The 20162-nt window shown below is 40.1% G+C and overlaps 1 protein-coding gene and 1 non-coding gene across 3 annotated transcripts in view; one reads left to right on the top strand and one right to left on the bottom strand.

The window, feature by feature from the left end:
- DMRT1 (doublesex and mab-3 related transcription factor 1) overlaps positions 1-20162 on the bottom strand; it is a 2140563-nt gene that overhangs the window by 178415 nt on the left and 1941986 nt on the right. The gene's annotated exons all lie outside the window — the stretch shown is intronic.
- TRNAP-UGG lies at positions 13130-13201 on the top strand. Its single transcript has one exon. It is a non-coding gene; the product is annotated as a tRNA-Pro (tRNA).

Raw genomic sequence — 20162 nt, 5'->3', positions numbered from 1 at the left:
AAATCTGTTTATCTGTTATACCTTTCCTTAACCATTCATTTAATACCCCCACAAAAAGAATTGTTTGCCAATTCTCCATATCACTGTGCATATAGGTTCATAGGTTCATACTAGGCTATCTGCCCTAGGGCATTTATAAGCCTAGCCAGAGTGTGTTTGGCTTTCGCCACCCATTTTAAATGAATTTTGCTATGTCCTTTTTCGAGGTTAGTATACTGTGCCTCTGTCTAACAGTGACACAGAAGTGATACCCGGGGTAAACCTACGATCTCCCATCCACTCATCAAGATTCCTCTTGAAGAGAGTCAATGAGGGACTCTGCCTAACCTGGACTGGGATTTTATTCCAGAGTGAAGGGAGCCTCTGGGTTATGAATCTGTCCCTCCAGCATGTCCTATTTATTTCAGTGCTGAGGTTCAAGTCTCTCGAGCGCATAGCTCGATGGGATTTGGATTTTCTGAGGTGCAGCACGTCCATTAATTCCGGGTTGGATACGTCAGGCACAGATCGCCTCTGAGCAGGCGGCATGCCACTGAGCAGAGCTGGTGTTTCTTTAACCGGGAAGCATATGGCATCTGTTTGAGCCCTTTGATCCTCTTGGTGAGGTACTTTTGGGGTCTTTCCAGTTGCTGCAGGTGTCTGGTAAGGTACATACCAAAAGGGGCATTGTACTCAATTATGGGCCTGATGAGGGATGAGTAAAGAGGCACGATGACCTCTCCTGATCTAGATGTGAATCCCTTCATGATTAGGTGGGCTATATAAAATGTTTGCTATCAACTTGGGTCCCCAGGTCCCTAATTACTTCTTCCGTACTTAATGGATTACCACCTATGTGGTAATTTGTGGGCACTTTGTTTTTGCCAAAGGGGATGACTATACACTTTTTGGCGTTTAGCTTGAGGCCATGGCTCCGGCACCAGTTGTCTGTTTCTATGAGGCCCTTTTGGAGGATGCTTGTGTAGGCTGGAGAGTCGATTATGGTGCCTAGTTTGCAGTCATTTGCGAACTTGTTCAGCCACAGCCCTTCCGTGTTGGCCTGTACCTCCGAGAAATATATACCAAACAAGAGAGGTCCCAGGACTGAGCCTTGTGGGACGCCACTTGTAACTGGTTTGGAGTCTGACATAGCTCCAGCAATTCTAACCATGTGGGTTCTGTCCTTGAGCCAGTTTGCAACCCATCTAGTGACATAGGGGTTTATATTTAAGCTGGTGAGCTTATCTATAATGCCCGAGTGGGGTATTGTATCGAAGGCTTTTGCGAGGTCCAGGTAGGCTGTGTGGACCACCTTCCCCTCGTCAATGGCCTTGGTGACTGTTTCAAAGAAATTGACCAGGTTTAAGAGGCAGGATCTGCCCTTAACAAAGCCGAACTGGGTAGGATCCAATGTCTGTAGGTCCCCAATATCTTTATTTATGAGGTCCATGATGATCTTTTCCACAGCTTTGCAGACCAAGCTAGTCAGGCTTATGGGGCGATAGTTTCCAGGATCCGTTGAGGCATCACCTTTGTGGAGAGGGACCACTGTTGCTGTACGCCACTCTTTGGGTACATATCCTGTGGTAAGACTGAGATTGAACAGTAGTTTTATGTTTGGGTTTAGCTCTTCTTGGAGTTCATGTAGGACGCAGCCTGGGACACCGTCTGGTCCCATTGATGCTGTGTTTTTTGCTTTGGAGAGGGTGGCTCTTACCTGAGCATCTGAGATGTCAGGGCGGCAGCACTCTGCTGGGATAGATATTTGCCCTTTTGGTGGGGAGGGGAGAGAGAAGTTTGCGCTGAACCTGTCAGCTAGAATGTTGGCAATGTCTGTGGGTTCGGTGTATTTTTTGTCATTCTGGACTAATTCTGAACATATCTGGGAATTCCCACCCAGGTTCCTAACATAACTAAAGAAAGCCTTGTGATTATCCTTAGTGTCCTGTGCAATTTTTCTCTCAAAGCTGGCCTTAGACGATTTTATGAGTGCCCGTAGTTTTTTGCTAATACTGATCAGAGATGCCTTCCCTTTTGGGGATTTTGCTCTATCATGTAGTAGCTTCCTCCTTCTATTGTATAGTTTGTTTATGGCTGGGGTCCACCGGACAGGATGCCTGCCTTTGGAGGATTGGGTCTTGGTTTTATTTGGGATTGCATGATCCATGCATTCCTGAAGGTGTTCATAGAATGCGTTTATAAAGGATTCTGCAGTCTGGGCTGTATTTTCCACAGGCCCGGGGGCTTTGAAGGATTCCACCTCGGTTTTGAGGAGTGTGAAATTTGCTTTAGAGAAGTTTTCACTGTGGTTTTCTGGGCAGGGGGTGGGGTCGGGATGTGAATATCCAGTGAGATTAGTTTATGGTCTGATCTTACCAGTGAGGGATACACTTCTGGTCTGGAGCATAGAGCCCCCATGTTGGTGATGATCAGGTCCAGTATGTTTTCCCCTCTTGTGGGAGTGGTAACAAGTTGTTCCATAGCATTTGAGTTTATAAATTCTAGGAACCTCTGGGCTAGGGTGTTGGAGCTAGAGTAATGCTCCCAGTCTATGTTTGGGTAGTTGACGTCGCCCAATATAATGGTGTTTGGAGAGACCTTCATATTTTCCAGTGTTCTCAGGAAGGCCGAGTGGATATTCAATACCGTCTAGTCTTGTAGCTGTATCCATATTAGTATCTTTTAGTATTTTATTTAGTTCTTTTACACTTATATTGTTCCCAGATTCTCATCATCTTCTTCACTTAGTTTTTTAACTATCCATTTCTGCTTTACTTTCATCTCGTTTTTACAAAATTCTGTTCTATATACTTTTTAATCATATTACATATTCCGTCTTGTGTTATTATATTTTCTCCTTCATTGTTCTTTATTTTTCTTATTATTTTGTTCTCTCTTAGTAGTTTATTCAGGCACTGTGCTATGACTTCTTTAGTTCAATGTAAACAATATATTTGTTTATACAACAGTCTAATCTTTTCTTGGTTTATATCATATATTTCTTTTTCTTTCTCAAAAAAGATTCTCTTAGCTCTTATTATTTCCTTAAACACTTCTTGAGCCAATTGTTTATATCTTAATTTTTCTATTTTTCTCTTTTCATTTTAGCATTCCAAAAAACATATTTGTATTTTTCTTTAAAACTTATCCACCAATTTGTCCAATTTTTATAAAATATTCTCATATCTGTACGAACTTTCTATAATGTGTTTATTTCTTTCCTATCATCTTTATCTAAATCTTTCTCATTAAGCCTTTTAGCACCTTTGCCTATTTTTATATATCCTTCTTTCTCATATACCTCTATCCATATAGCTATATGATCTGAAAAAGCTGTATTTTTATCCCTTTTTGCAATATTTTCAAACTATCTGATATTGAAAATAGTCAATTTCAGTTTTAATTTCTCCTCTTTTATAAGTCCAATGTTTGTTATCCCATATGTATAACTTTCCACTTTCCATTATGTCATGTATCATTTTGATGCCATTACAACTTTTCTTTCCTACTCTTAAATTACAATTAAAGTCTCCCACTAATATTCCATATTAACACCTGCATAATTTAGAATTTTTTAAACATTATTTCTCTTAAACCTTTATATCTCAAGTCTAATACCGGTATTCTTCCTAATTCAACTATCGTAAAATCGTAGATTTTAATCTTTTCTTTACATAATATACTTATTCCTAAACACGTGTCTTTTCCCATATTCCAAATAACTGTTCCACCCCACAGAACTTCAGTTTGTAATCTTTCTTCCTCTGTCAGAATTCTGGTATCTTCTAATATGATCATATGCATATCCATTGAAGCACACCATTCTAAAATACCTATTATTCTTCTGATATTCTTCATACTATTTACTAATAGCTACAATTTTCAGCTTTTAAATGATATTGGTGTTATTTCTATCTCATCCTTTACCCTTTTTATTCTCTTTCACTATTATGCTTTTAAATTTTCTTTTCCTCATTTTTACCCTTTTGCCTGTGGAATTTTTCTTTCCTCTCACTACCCAATTTACATATTTTTCTCTCGTATCAAGTACCTCTTCCCCTCCATGTTTTGCCTCCATTATTATATCTTTGTTTTTTTCCCCTGTATTTCTTGTTCCTTTTCTATATTTTTATCATATACTGAATCCTGTAGATCTTCCTTTTCTACAATTTCTGCATTTTCTTCACAATTTCTCCATGTATGTCCAGTTTTTCCACATTTTTACACTTCATATCACACTTGTTTGCTTCATGCCCTTCTTTGCCACAAATAAAACGTTTTCACTTATCGCATTCACTAATGAAGCAATCGCTTTTTCCACAAAAAAAGCATGTTTTAGGTCGCCGTCTGTACTTAACAAAGCCTCTGCTACCATTCATGTTAATCACACTAGGAATATGCATAACATTATCACATTGCATTTTCAAAATAATCCCATATTCCCAACCCCCAGTCTGAAGCGCCAGAAGCTGTTGAAGACTGGGGGGGGGGGGGGGGGGGGGTGAGAAGGTCACTTAGTGATCTAAAAAGGGCAATTTTTTAGAACTATTTACTACCACAACATAGGTTCACCTGGAGGACATTTTAAGCATAACCAATTCCCTTTTGGTGTTTGAATTAACATTTCCTGATTGGTTTTACCTATCCGATGGCTGATAATTGTATATTAGCCCTAGTGGGAATAAATATGATCATACTATAGATAATTTGAGGGGACCCATGTAAGGGATGCAGCATTTAGGAACTGCCTCTATCCATTAGTGACACGAGGGACAATCCTGGAGTACATTTACTATTACCCATCCTTAGATCCAAGTTGCATTTGAGGATAGAATGCTCTGGAACAGTGGTAGCCTCTGTGATATATATCCATCTCTCCAAACATTCAGTTTAGATACCTGGACTGAGTATTTCTGATGCCATTTGATTTGCTGATGTTCAGTAGGTCCATCTGTATTAGGTTGGAGGATGCCTTGTATGCCAGACACATCATGTCTAAGCACTCTGTAGGATACTGAGTATAGTGATAAATCTTTGAGATGGTCCATGCAAGACCTATTGTTTAGGACTTGTATCCATTTAGCAAGATATCTCTGTGGGTATTCCAATTGTTGCATGGGTCTGGACAGATACATGCCAAAGTGGGTATTATACAAAATTACTGACCTAATGAGGACTTTATAAAGGGGGACAATAACATCTCTAGATCTAGTCACAATCAATTTGTTTCTAAGCTGCGCAATATAGAAAGACTTCCTTATGACTCTGGGCACATGTTGGTCAAATGTTAGTTCACTGTACACACAAGTTCCCAAATGCCAAACAACTGCGTCAGTACTCAAGGGGCATTGTCAGTTTGGCAGTTCCCTGGATTAGATGACTTCCGAAAGGATACAATGATGCATTTCTTGGAGTTTAGTTTCAATTAATGATTCTGGCACCAGTTATTGTTTGGGACAAACCTTCATGCATAATGGTTAAGTCATTTGGGGATTCAATAACTGCTCCTAGTTTGCAGTCATCTGAAACTTAGTCGGCTAAAGTCCTTTGGTATTTCCTTTTACCTTTGAGATGTGTATGCCAAAAAGAAAAAGTCTCAGCAACGAACCCTGGGGGACTCCATTGGTGACTGTTCTCTTTCCCTATTTTGATCTCCTGCATCCGGTGAGCAAGCATACATGTTTGCATTCTTTGATTCACCTTCCTGGTTGTATTAACCTGATTGTATTAAATTATATTCCTTGTATAATACAGCACCACTTGTTAGAATGTGCTTTAAATTTGTAGTTTGGAACAGTCTTCTAGTAAGCAATGAAACAAACTATATGAACTTATAATGAAAAAACTATCAATTTCAGAAAATTTCAACCATAAAAGGCTACTCAAACTTCTGTCATTACAATCCACCAATATCAGAAAATATTCAAAATCTCTGCAGAAGTAAGTCATCTAAATAATTCCACATTGAAGGGATCTGTAACTAATGAAGAGTTTGCTGCTAGCAAACACCTTTATATTTCATTGTTTCATCTGCAAATAAAGTGCCTGTTGCCCTTGAAGAATAAAGTGCCTATGCTACATTAAAAAATGATAAGCTAGTAATTTTGCAATGGAGAATGGATGGCAAACTGATGACAGGTTCATAGTAACTAGGTAACTCCTCCAAAGGAAAACATTCATTGGACTGCAGCATCCATTCCCTTTAAAGTACAACACAGTACAGTATCAGCTATCCATCTGCATACTATGGAAGTAGAACCCACAGCCTTCTGCATCAACAGCAAGTATACTACCTGTTGTGCTACTAACAATGGAAACAACTTAGCATAAGTAGCACTAAACATATCTTCCCCCGAAGCTCTCAGCTCCTTGTAAAATCCACTTGACACTCAACTAAATCTCTCAACTACGCAGCACAAAAAGTCTGGAAAAAAACTAAATTTATTTGGGTGGGGGCAAAGGCCCAAAACCAGGGACATGTTTTAAGTATTGCTTGTATAATCTTAGAAAGTTGCTAAAATAAAGTGTTTTGTGTTACCATGTGTTTCCTGAAAGATAGGAAGACTGAAACTTAAAGGACTATCATTATTTAGTGAATTCAGTTCTCACTGGTTTGCCAGAAACCACAAATTTTAAGAGGAACATACCAGAAGTATGAGCCAAATATTCTGTGAAAATCTGGAAAGTTGAGAGCTATGGTCAACTACCTGAATCACAAGTGGTGGTATGTGTAGAGAAATCAGGCTCTTGTTTGAGCCTAACACTAACTTCCAGGTATATGTAACTGGGCATTTTACACACACACACACACACACACACACACACACACACACACACACACACACACACACACACACACACACACACACACACACACACACACAGGAGCAGCATAACTCCTGCAAATAAAAAAACTAAACTCTCATTACCAGCATGACTCTGGCAGCACCAATGGAACAGCAGCAGCATAACTCCTGTAACACAGAGCAATAAGAGAACAATAACAGCTAGTTTCGTTAGTTTAACTTCCGGGCACAAATCCACGGTAGCGTGAAAACTCCACTTTATTAATTTTTCCTGACAGATCTTGCAGCTGTAAAAGTGGGGGAGGGGCTTAGCACCCATGCCCCCAGTCCATAAACCCATTTCTGTTGTATCCAACACATCTTTGCATATTGTTTTTAAATGTTCTTTCAGTTCATCTTTGCCAACTTCCGTTCTAAATTGTATCATAACTCTTTTTTTAGTTTCTCTATGAAATGCTTGTACTACATACTCATTTCAATAATTACAGTTCTTTTTTTCCATATTTTTCTGGGAAATGTTCCATATATTGTTCTGATTCAAAAAATATATCACAGTACGTTCCTTTATTAATAAAGAATAAAAGCTCTTACCTCCTTGAGTGAAACACCCAGTGGTGCAATTACTCATATCTGTCCTGTCCTTTTTCTTTCTTACAGCTTATTCTTATTACATATTTTTTCTTCTCTTCCTTCATTTCTTCACTTCTTCTTTCTCCCTCTTTCACTGTCTGTGTGTATAATTTTCTTCTTGTTATAGCCTTTGCAACTTATTGTATCTTCTCCATAATTTTGCCCCATGACGCCGTTAGTTAGCTCACCAGCTCACTCTGATCAATCATTTCTTTTAAACAAGCATCCTGCAGCCCTCTGGATTGGAGGTTGTAAAAATACATTCCTGCTGACTCTCTTCTTCTCCCTTGAACAGTTTTTCCTGAAATCTGTCTTCCGAATCTGGAACCGTTCCACCGACCTTATTTACTGCTCCTTTCTCCTCCGATATCAACGGTTTGTCCATTTCCTTCATTTTGTTTAGCTACCTTTCTCATAAAGTCCCAGCCATCTCAATACTCATCTTCTCCTTCTCTATTCTTACGTTTTCTTCAGTCATACTTGCCATACTTCCTCCTGTTTCTCTGGGCTGCCTATGTGTCTAGAAAGGAAACAGGAAGTAGGATGCACCACCAACAATAGCATCCCCATATGCTACGAGTAGGAGAAGTTCCATGATGCCCTGGCCAAGTTTCCCCTAGTAGTAAAATACCACCTCAGGTCTCCCCTGAAAAGAGGTCACTAGTCTAGTGGTTATAACCTTATCAACAAAGGATAAACAAATAAATACTACTTCTTGATCCCTTGTTTCACTCAGAACTTTAAAATTTCCATAGTAACCAATCTGTATTATGTCTTCAGACAGTCCTATTATATCACACCTTCCTTCTAATCTTGTCAAGATGTTTAATTCTGTTATACTCTTTTAAAAACAAAGCACAATCCAAACATAGGTTCAAGGATTAACTGGTGAGTACGAAAAAAGTGAAGAAACAGCAAAAACAAAATGTACAAACCAGTGACAAGGGGGGCAGAGTCAATAGTGAGTCCTTTATTCACAGATAAGCGCGTTCACGATATAGCATAGTATTGCTTCATCAGATAAGGAGATACAGAAGCAAAAGCCTCTTACATAAGCACACTAACCAACCAGAACACTCTAAGCTAAAAGACATGCCCACAGAAGAGCCATGCATCAAAAGTACACTTATAAAATTTGTAAAAACAAATAAACAATGCACAAAAAACTGCAGCAAAATAAACTATAATAAAAATAAACACACATGTAAGTGATTGTATTGAACTCCTATTCTAAAATAAACATGTTATCTATAGAGTCTACGAGATTTAAGATCAGGTTTCAGTGGCACGTATTCATTCAGTCCAGACCAATTGTTAGCTCCTAACCTCACTATCCATTGTAACTCAACCAACTCAGTTTGAGTCAGAATATCACCCAGTCGAGGGCTGGGGTACAATCTATCTATAACGAGGAATCTAAACTCATAATCATGCCCTTTTGCCATAACATGCTTGGCAAGGGCATTACACACGTACTGTATACTGATGGAATAAAGGTGCTCCCTTATTCGATCCTTCATTCTCCTGTTTTACCAACATAAAAACAAGAGCATACAGTACACACAGCAAGGTAAACAATGTCTTTAGTAGTGCAATTAGCATTAATCCTAAACTCAAAAGTCATTCCATTATCAGGGTTCGTAAAACTACTACTGCTATCAATATATTTGCAATGTCTGCAATTATGGCATGGAAACATACCCCTCCTACTGATTTCATTACCAGCCTTTCTAACCTTGTCAGGATAACATAGCAACCTTTTAAGATTCTGTTTATTCTTATAGACAAATGTAGGGCGTGCACCCACAATGTCCCTAAACTTGTCATCGGTGAGCAACACAGACCAGTTCTTCTTTATAACATCAGTGATGTTCTTAGTGTCACTACTATGATACAGGGAGAATGCAAAAGACCTTTTATTGATAGTGCTCAAAGCGCCATCATCACTTGAGAAAAATATGGCCTAGCTCTTATAGATCTCAATGCTCTTCCTTGCCCCAGCCCTTTGGTAACCTCAACCTCCCTGTAGCCCCTAGTTCTAAAATGACTCGTAAGTGTGTTTAATTCACTAATGAATCCATCATCTGCAGTGTTAAGTCTAGAGGCATGCATACCTTGCCCCTTCACTATGTTGGAAAAAATATGGGAGGGGTGCATACTAGTTCTATGCAATAAACATTTCTGTAGCACCCCTTCCTAAACAATCTAGTGCTAAAGGATAAGTTTGCTTGTCTCAAGACTTCCACATCCAAAAACTCAATGGCAGTACATGAGCACTTCATAGAAAATCTAAGAAAGGAGGTGGTAGTATGCAAGTACTCAACAAAACCTAACAGGTCAGAATGGGTATTGGTCCATAACATAAAAACATCATCCACAAACCTGATATAGAGACTAATAAACTTGGAAAAGTCATGCTGACCTAATACAAAGATGTCCTCCCACTCGGCCAAGAACATGTTGGCATAGCTATTGGCACATGATGTGCCCATAGCTACGCCAGATCGTTGGAGATAGCACTCATTATCAAACAAAAAAAATATTATTTTCCAAGATAATTTTGAGAAGTAACCCAATCAATTCAATCTTCCTACCATCTAGAGTACTATTCTTATGTAAATACCTAGTAACTAAGTCTATCTCATCCTTATGGGATCTATTACATCAGTATACAGTACGTGTTTACATGTGTAATGCCCTTGTCAAGCATGTTATGGCAAAAGGTCATGATCATGAGTTTAGATTCTTCGTTATAGATAGGATGTACCCCAGCCCTCGACTGGGTAACACTCGGACTCAAACTGAGTTGGTTGAGTTACACTGGATACTGAGGTTAGGAGCTAACAAGGGGTCTGGACTGAATGAATACGTGGCACTGAAACCTGCCCTTAAATCTCAAAGACTCTATAGATAACATGTTTATTTTAGAATAGGAGTTCAGTACAATCACTTACATCTGTATTTATTTTTATTATAGTTTTATTCTGCTGCAGTTTTTTTTGTGTACTGTTTATTTGTTTTTACAAATGTTATACTTGTCAGTGTTAAGTGTACTTTTGATGTATCGCTCTTCTGTGGGCGTGTCTTTTAGCTCAGAGTGTTCTGGTTGGTTAATTTGCTTCTGTATCTCTTGATCTGATGAAGCAATACTATACTATATCGTGAAAGCGCTTATCTGTGAATAAAGGACTCATTATTGACTCTGCCCCCGTGTCACTGGTTTGTACGTTTTGTTTTTGCTGTTTCTTTTAAAAACAAACGCTGGCATGTTTCTTCTATACCAGAATAGTCTGAATTATAACATTCTCTCAACTGCTTATTCTTCATACAAACCATTATCAGGTTCTTACCACAGGATAATTACCCCCCCCCCCAAAAAAAAAATATAAAGCTTGGAATTTTTATTTAATTTCTTCCATCTAGTCCTATATGTTGCATAAACGTTATGCCTTAGTTCATTTCTGTTCTAAGTAATGCACACACACTATTTTTATATAATATGTTATCTGCTGATATCTATGCATGTAAATTTCCAGTTTCTTTCTTTCTTACACATTCCAAAGACTTCATTAAACACCTCAAATCCATGCCACTATTCTGAGCTGCCCACTTATCTCTAAACACATAATACGTTTTTCCGGACTACTGACTGAGTATTGATTCAACATCATTCATAGTCTTGGGTCTATATCACGTTGTCGAACTCTTAAATGTTTGAACGTCATATGACCAACGCCATATGATCGAACTTTTAAAAGTCTGAATGTTTCAACGGAGATCTCCATACAGTGCGGAATGGGAAGAGTTCCCTTTTCTGCACTGTAGTGCGATCTCGGAGTTTGTATATTTAAAGAGTGGGGGGTGTGGGGGTGCAGTCCTCCTGCTTAAACCGTTCAGGTAAGTTTTTTCTTTGGTTTATTTTTTTATTACATTTTCAAACTTTTAAAAGTTCGACCATATGGTGTCGACCATATGACTGTCAAACTTTTAAAAGTTTGATTATGTAATATAGATGCAGTATCTTAACCATTTAACCATAGCGACCCTAAAAGCTACTGCCTGTTTCATATTCAAGACACATTTTTCTTCTACTTTGTATAGTCAGCCTCTTTTAAAAGAATTCAAAGGAAATCCCCATATATTTTTTTATAAACAAATGTCAATAACTTTTTCCCTATCTCTTCAGGAATCAAATATACTCCTTCTAAGTAGTTTACTTGCTCAAATTCAACAAAACTAAAAGCACACTTTCCTGTATGTGGCATAAAATACATATTCCATGACTCAGAAATTCTACTTATATATTTAAGACCATTTCTACACTGTTCAAAATCATTTTTTTTCCATTAAAATATTGTGTATTTAAAACCTTCCTATTATCCGTTGTGAATTTAATTCATTCAATTTCAGTATTATAGCCATTTCTCTGACTTTTTGCTTTATTTAAATGTTTCCCAAACTTACTACACTTCACCTTCACAATATCTGCCATTTGTTCCATTCGCTATGTATCTGGTACAATCAGTACCATATCATCAGTGTAAGACAGAATAGATTAATTTCCATACATTCACTACTTACAATTAACTGTGTCACATTGTTTGTTATTATTCTATACATGCAAGAAACAAATAAACAAGTACATTAAGTGACATCTTTGTTTTATATTTCTCGTCATTTTACAGACTTGTCTAATAAATCCATTCACTGATGTATGACTGATGCTTGTATGTAAAATTCTGACATGCTTCATTTCTAACCAAAGCAGTATATTACCAATGAAGTATGGAAACATAAGCATTTTCTAAGTCTTCACTATCAATAGGGTTGCCACCTTTTCAAATGGCCAAAGTGGGACATTTTTGGGACACACATCAGATTTTACAGGCCGACACATACCTACGGTCAGTACAAAGGATAGTACTTTACTTTTATGCCTAAGTGAAAGCTTATTCTTGTAGCAGTTTAGTTGCTTATTCTGTTTCTTGTAACATTTAGGTATTTTAGATACAAAAATAACTATTCTATGGAACTATTACATAAAATATGGGACATAATTATGTCCTACAATCGCAGGACATTTGCCATTTTTAATATTTTTGGTAAGGACACAACTAGCCAGAGAGGGACTGTCCCTCACAAAGAGGGACAAGTGGTAACCCTAACTAGCAATAAATGAAAGTTATGTACTTACTATAATGATAGGTCAACCAGATTTACTTCGTCCACTTCAGTCAGTCAGACTAGCCGATGCAGACACTAGTCTGTTCAGCATTTAAAAACTCCCATACTTAAGATTCTCCCCTACTCTCACAATACTCTGTACCACCTCTATTCTGTGCTCTTGAACAGCAAGCACCAATATACATGCAAAAAACATAAAACTAAATCCCTAAATCACTCCCAGTCTCACTGTGAAGGGCTGACGGAGGTGGGTGAGAATGATACAGTGAACCATGAAGATGTATTATTATGGTAAGTATATAACTTCCATAACATACATGATCCAATCTATCTATTTCAGCTATTAGGGCAAAGTTACAGTTTCTTCCTACTGGGGCCCAATCTGTTACAATTGTTTGTTATCACACTTTCAAAGAAAATGACTAAACTTATCAGCTCCAAAACACCATTTGCTATATTATCTTAAATGATATCCCCTTTCAAGGGGTTAAGTATACGCTCCCCACAGAATAGAACAAATACAAAAGGGTGGCTTGTTGGTCTAGGGGTATGATTCTCACTTTGGGTGCGAGAGGTCCCGGGTTCAAATCCCAGACAAGCCCTGGGCTTTTAAGGGTTGGGAGGGTGGTCTAATGGTTAAGGTGTTTGTCTTACAAACGCAAGGTGCAGGGTTTGAGTCTCATAAGGGATAATTGGCTAGGCTTAAAATAGCTCACAAGGGCAGTTAGCCTAGTACTAATCTATGAATCTATGAAAACCATTTCATACATGTTAACACCCTAACATGTTTACCTAGATGATGGCAGTGCTGCAAATGGCTCTCACACCAATGAGGAATCAGGTACATCATGTAGACACACCCAGATTCCCCACAGATACTTCATACCAACTTTCGGGACAAGTATTAATCAAGTGATCATCAGTGATAGAAAGGTAGCATGATAATGGTGCAGCAGCTAAATGGTCATCAGGCAAAGGAGCAGAAATATGTGTATATATCTATCTATCTATATATATATATATATATATATATATATATATATATATATATATATATATTACAGTTATTTTAGTAGATTTATAGATTTATTTAGTCTTTTCCATACAAGGTATCTATAAGGTACCTTCCCTTTTCAAATAAAATATCAGTTTTACAATATTTTTCCTTTGCAGACCCATACTGACTGGTCTAGACCATGCATTTTTTTAAGTTCTTTTTGGCTCCCTGCAAGTCTAGACCATGCATTTTTTAAGTTCTTTTTGGCTCCCTGCAAATAACTATTAGTTGCCCCCAGGTCCTCTTTTCATCTACTGGGTCTATTAATTCCAGCTTAGCCTCCCCAGACTAATCCTTATCTATGACTAGGGCCAGTGAACAGAACAAAGTATCTGGTGTAGTCTTACACTACTGACTGGAAATGTTTTTTTTTTTTGCTGCAATTTCCCGACCCTATTATGCACATGTCCCATACCCAGGGTCGGTGCACAATGAGCGCCTGCAGAGTACAGGCTACACTTTGAAACCAGCCTCAGCAATGAACCCTTCCACCTCACAAGTCTCCATCCTCAATAGAGGTCTTGTAAAGGTTTGCCCCAGACAGCACCCCCTACCAGGAAGGGCACAGCCATCCTCCCTACCTGTGCTGTCAAGCACTCAAACCACTAACTAAACCTGCATTATCTATGCTATAGCCAGGGTTTTATCCCTCTACACCTCAGTTGCAGGAGTGGACTAGATAGTACAATTGTGTAAGGATATAATAGCTGGAAAGCTTCCAAAGTTTCAGAGCACCTTCCATGCCCCCAAACTGTCAGGCAGCTCAAGATGAGCTGACTAAAAGACAAGTTTGGGCACTAAGTCCTTCAGAGCTTTCCTGCCAACAGAGACAGGGAGGCTGAGCCCTGAAAGCACAATGTTAGGAACAAAAAAAAATGTCCATACCCTGTTATTCAAATCACACCAAAAAACAAGAGGGATGGAGCAACTACTGTAGAAGAGATCACTCTAACATCTATTGTTATGTTAAGTTTACTTACACAACTGTACTATGTTCATCATAATGATCACTGCTTCAGTAGCCTTAGTTTTATAGATAGATTGCCCTAGCTTATTTGGGAGGTGGAAGGAGAATAGTCCAGAAGCCCCTGGAGAATGGTCCAGGCAAAGCCTGACCTGAACCTAGAAAAGGAATCAAGCTTATAGTGCTTTACAAAACTAAGTACAGAGGACCAAGCAACAGCTTCTAGAATGCTTCTAGAATCCCAACCCTTTCCAAAAAGCCAAAGATGAAATCAAGGAACTGGTAGAGTGGGCCTTGAGCTTGCCTGGAATAGTTTTGTTATGGTGATTATAACAAAATGTAACAGCCTTAGACAACCATTTGGAACAGTCTGTTTTGACAAGGTTACCTCTTCTTCTTACCTTCACAAGAAATGAGCAACTGATCCGATGATCTGAAAGATTTAGTTCTGTCAAGTACTTGAGATGTCTGTGGACATCCAAGGTATCCTTTCTCCCTCATTTTTAGGTTCAGGAAAGAAAACACTGAGATGGATAGTGTGGCTTAGAGTAAACTTGGATACCACTTAACACTTCAGGCATAAAAGAATGATTAGTTCTCAAAGAAATCCTGTCCCTATAGTGCCTTTTTTAGGCAAGGCTCAAATGTTAAACGCACCACCATAGTAGACATAAACAAGCGAAATCTAAGGGTAATGCTACTCGGTGCTAGAATTTAAACCCCAATATGCACACACTCGAGGCTCTCCTTAAGATGGAGAACATCGACATCTGTGCAGTGACAGAAACCTGGTTTAAGGCTCCAGAGAGCACCCCTGCATTACCAGGCTACAATTCGTACCACACCTTTCGGCCACCTAACATGGACCGAAATACTAAAGGAGGCGTGTTTATATTCATAAAGGATATCCACACCTCCAGGCTAGCTGCTCAACATAATGCCTCCGAAATTATCCAAGTGCAATTAACACTGGGCAAGACTGCAATTCAGGTTGTAGCTTGTTACAGATTCCCTGCCATGCCCCAGGACTTCCACTCCATGTCTCTCGATATACTGGATAATATTAAGGTACAGCCCAATACCCTAATTTTGGGAGATCACAATTACCCCTCCATCAACTGGGAAAACTACTCATGTACTAACTCATTTGCCTAATGTTTTCTGGAATTCATCAATTCCAATGCCCTGGACCAGTTTGTCCGTATCCCTACCAGGGGTAGCAACATCCCGAACCTGGTCATTACCAATATGGGTAACAGATGCTCCACAACAGAGGTCAACTCCTCGCTGGTGAGGTCCGACCACAAGCTAATCACCCTAGACATCCACCCCCTCCCCATTAAGGAAACCACTGTAAAAAACTTCTTCAAAGCCTACTTCATGCTTCTTAAGTCAGAAGTGGCAAACTTCATTAAACCCACAGATAGGAAATAGTGGCACGACTGCTGAATCATATACAAATGCACAGTATAAGCAGATACACGAGTGCATGGACCATGCCATCCCCAACAGAACCAAGATGCTATCCTCCAGAAAAAGGAAGCCAATCTGGTGGTCCCTTGCCATAAACAAGCTCTACAACAGAAGGAAGAAACTGTTGCAAAAAAAAAAAAAAAAAAAAAGAGTAAAATCCGATGATTGCAGGAATTCCCTGGTCAGCCTCAGCAAGAAGCTGAGATCCCCCATAAAATCCTTCAAAGCTAGTTATGAAAATAAAATCGCCATGGATTCAAAAGACAACCACAAAGCCTTCTACAGCTATGTCAAAAATCTCAATGGCAACACTCAGATCTACTCTAAACAAAAGCACAATGGCACTACATTTACCGGACCAACTGATATTGCCAAGATCCTGGCAGACAGGTTCAGTGCTAACTTCACCCCCCCCACTCCCAAAGGGCCCATCCCCATACCAGATGATTGCAAAGCCCCTGAAATCATGGTCGCACAGGTAAAGACCGCACTCTCCAAAGCCAAGAACACAGCTTCCATGGGACCGGACAACATCCCAGACTGCGTTCTGCACTAACTACAGAACGAACTGGCACCCCACCTAAGTACCATGTTCAACCATAGCCTCACTTCAGGCTTTGTGCCTATGGAATGGCGCACAGCGACAGTTATCCCACTCCACAAAGGGGGTGCCATCACAGACCCTGGGAACTACCGCTCCATTAGCCTGACGAGCCTGGTCTGCAAGGCCATGGAACACATCATCCTAGAGCTTATAAACAAAGACATAGGTAACCACCAAACTCTGGACCCCACTTAGTTTGGGTTTGTCACCAGAGCCGCAGACAAGGGTAAGGTGGTGCACACAGCCAATCTCGACCTCACCAAGGCTTTCAACACCATCCCCCACTCTGGTATTATAGATAAACTCACTGGACTAGACATAAATCCCTACGTCACAAGATGGGTGGCCAACTGGATCACTGACAGAAACCACACAGTGAAAGTAGCCTACTCCAAATCTGACTTCAGACCAGTAACAAGCGGAGTACAACAGGGTTCAGTCCTGGGTCCTCTCCTGTTCGGTATCTACTTCTCTGAAGTCCAGGCTAATACAGCTGGTCTCTGGTTAACGAAATTCACAGATGACTGCAAACTAGGAGCCATAATCGATTTGCCTAAGGACGTAGACATTCTACAAAGAGGCCTCACTAAGACTGATGACTGATGTCAAAGTCATGGCCTAAAGCTCAATGCCTAGAAGTGCATTGCCATCCCTTTTGGGAAAAATACCGTACCCATGAACTACCACATAGGCGGTAGCCTACTAAACACCAAAAGTGTGATAAGAGACCTTGGGACACAGGTGGATAGTAGTCTCTCCTTTGATAATCATGTCACCACAGTTGTCAGGAAATTCTTCTACGTGGCACACCTCATCACAAAGGGGTTCTCCTCCAGAAAAAGAGAGGTCATCGTTCCTCTCTACTCATCCCTTATTAGACCCATCATAGAGTACAACACCCTGTTTGGCATGTACCTCGCAAGACATCTGCAACAGCTGGAAAAGCCACAGAAATACCTCACTAAGAGGATTACCAGCCTCAAACAAGTGCCATATGCTGACTGTCTCAAAAAACTCCAGCTCTACTCCGTCGCATATCGCCTACTCCGAGGCGACCTCTGCCTAACGTACAAAGCCATGTCTAACCCAGAACTGATGGACATGCTACACTTAAAGAAATCCCAATCTCTCCGAGCCACACGCTCCAGGGACGTAAACCTTGTCACTGCAATAAACAGAACATGCTGGAGGGATAGACTCCTGTCCCAGAGACTTCCCTTTCTCTGGAATAGGCTGCCCATTCATGTCAAGGAAAGCTCCTCATTAGCCCTCTTTAAGAGAGATCTTGACAATTGGATGGGAAATAGGAAATTCACCCCGGGGATCACTGCTGTGGCTCTGCTTGACAGGGGCACAGGAAAATAATTTTCTTGGGTGGCGAAAGCCAGGGAAACTCATTTGGCTAGCCTTGTATAGGCTCTGTGGCTGATAGCCTAGTACTTACCTATGAACCTAGGGAAAATGAGGTAAGGATGACTCATCATAAGTGCTTGCAACTTAGATACTCTTCTTGCAGACGTCAGGGCAATCAGTAAAACTGTTTTCTATGTTAAGAACCTCACTCATGTTAGATTTGCACCATTTAACCAGCCAGATTCTCTAACACAAAAGTAAGATCCCAAGGAGAGGCCACTGGTTAACTTGGAGGCCTCTTTAGTAAAATCCCTTTCAAAAATAAATTCTGACATGAGACTGCACTGAAAGAGGATCCATGGGCAGACACGCTAAAATAGCCAATAAATGAACCTTGTTGTTGTTGTTGTGTCTTTCGGCTTTTCCCGGTTAGGGGTCGCAACAGCAGAACTCCGGTCCGCTAATGACTGGCAGTAATTTTTTACATGCGGTGTTGCCGGCCCTGACGCACAACCTTCAACGAAGGTACGCCCATTCATGCATGTCTCCACACAGAAGACGCTCTGGCTGAGAATCGAACAGGACAACGTCTTACTATGAGGCGACAAGGTACAACCATTCACGTACGTCTCCACACAGAAGACGCTCTAGCTGAGAATCGAACAAGACAACGTCTTACTATGAGGCGACAATGCTACCGCAGCACAGAGGAAAAATAAAATCCATAGGATAGAACTCACACAAATACTGTCAAAATAGTAAACAACTAGCTCTGAATGGGAGCTGGTTATTTTGTTGGCACCGACTACAAAATCTTTTCCATTTAGTAAAAAAAGAAGTTATGTACTTACCATAACGTTCCATGCGAGTTGTTCATCTCGCCTTTATTCTTACATGTGAGTATGGAGCTGAGCCATCGGCCCCGATTCGGCCACTTTACTAGCTAAAGATCTCAGATTAGCTCGAGGCCGGGCCCCTGTCCCATGATGCTCTCTGTCCTACCACAGATCTAGTTTGCTGAACTCAGCAACAGAAAGAATAACTCAGTAAATACTCCACCCGGAGTAAGAATCCCAGAACAAGACTACCAGACCCCAAGTCTACCCGTTCTTCGAGACCCTGGAAGGGGATGGTGGGTGGGAATGTAAGAATAAAGGCGAGATGAACAACTCACATGGAACTTTTATGGTAAGTAGATAACTTCTTTATGTGAAGTTGTTCAATCTCGCTGTTTATTCTTACATGTGGGTAGCGTCCCAAGCACCCTAATCCTGGGTGGCTCAAGAAAGTATATTCCTGAGGACAGTGGAGCCAAAGGAACCCCTGTCCCTGGAGGCCCTGTCCACTTTGTAATGAGTGATAAAGGTATGAGGCTTAGACCAAGTGTCAGCTGCACATATAGTGTCCAAAGGTAAATGAGCCGTATAAGCCAAAGATGTGGAGACAGCTCTAGTTGAATGGGCCTTCACTCCATATTCCAATGTTTGGTTCGCTGAAATATAGACAAATTTAATGCAGTCAGTTAACCACTTAGAAAGGGTAACTTTAGAAACTGGTAAACCTTTCTTGAGGTCAGCATAAGATACAAAAAGTTGGTCAGATCTTCTAAATTCCTTTGTCCTGCCCAAATAGTATCTCAATTGTCTGTGGACATCACGTTTATACAACATGTATTCCAACTGATTAGAATGATTACGGAAAAATGTTGGATGTTCAATAGTTTGGTTCAAATTGGTCTCAGAACACACTTTTGGCAAGAATGAAGGATTAGTCATCAGTGAAATCCTGTCCGGATGAAACACCAAATACGGTGGTTTCACTGAAAGGGCTTGAAGCTCAGACACCCTGCGTGCTGAGGTAATGGCCACCAAGATAATAGTCTTCCAGGAGAGAAACTTCAACTGACAGAATAATGTGGGTTCAAAGAGGGGGAGAATAATTTGGGACAGCACAAATTTAGATTCCAGGGAGTAAAGGGCTGTCTATCAGGCGGCCTAAGATGAATGGTGCCCTTAAGGAAGGCTTGCCATAATCTGTGAGACATTAAGTTAGAACCCTCAGCTCCAAGATGAAAATTCAAGATGGCAGCCAATTGGACTCTAATAGTGGCAG

Source organism: Protopterus annectens, chromosome 2.part0, assembly GCF_019279795.1.
Source record: "Protopterus annectens isolate FY-2018-M chromosome 2.part0, PAN1.0, whole genome shotgun sequence".
In the NCBI taxonomy this organism is placed as follows: domain Eukaryota; kingdom Metazoa; phylum Chordata; order Ceratodontiformes; family Protopteridae; genus Protopterus; species Protopterus annectens.
The sequence above is the reverse complement of the archived record's forward strand: the minus strand, read 5'-3'. Positions and strand labels throughout refer to the sequence as shown.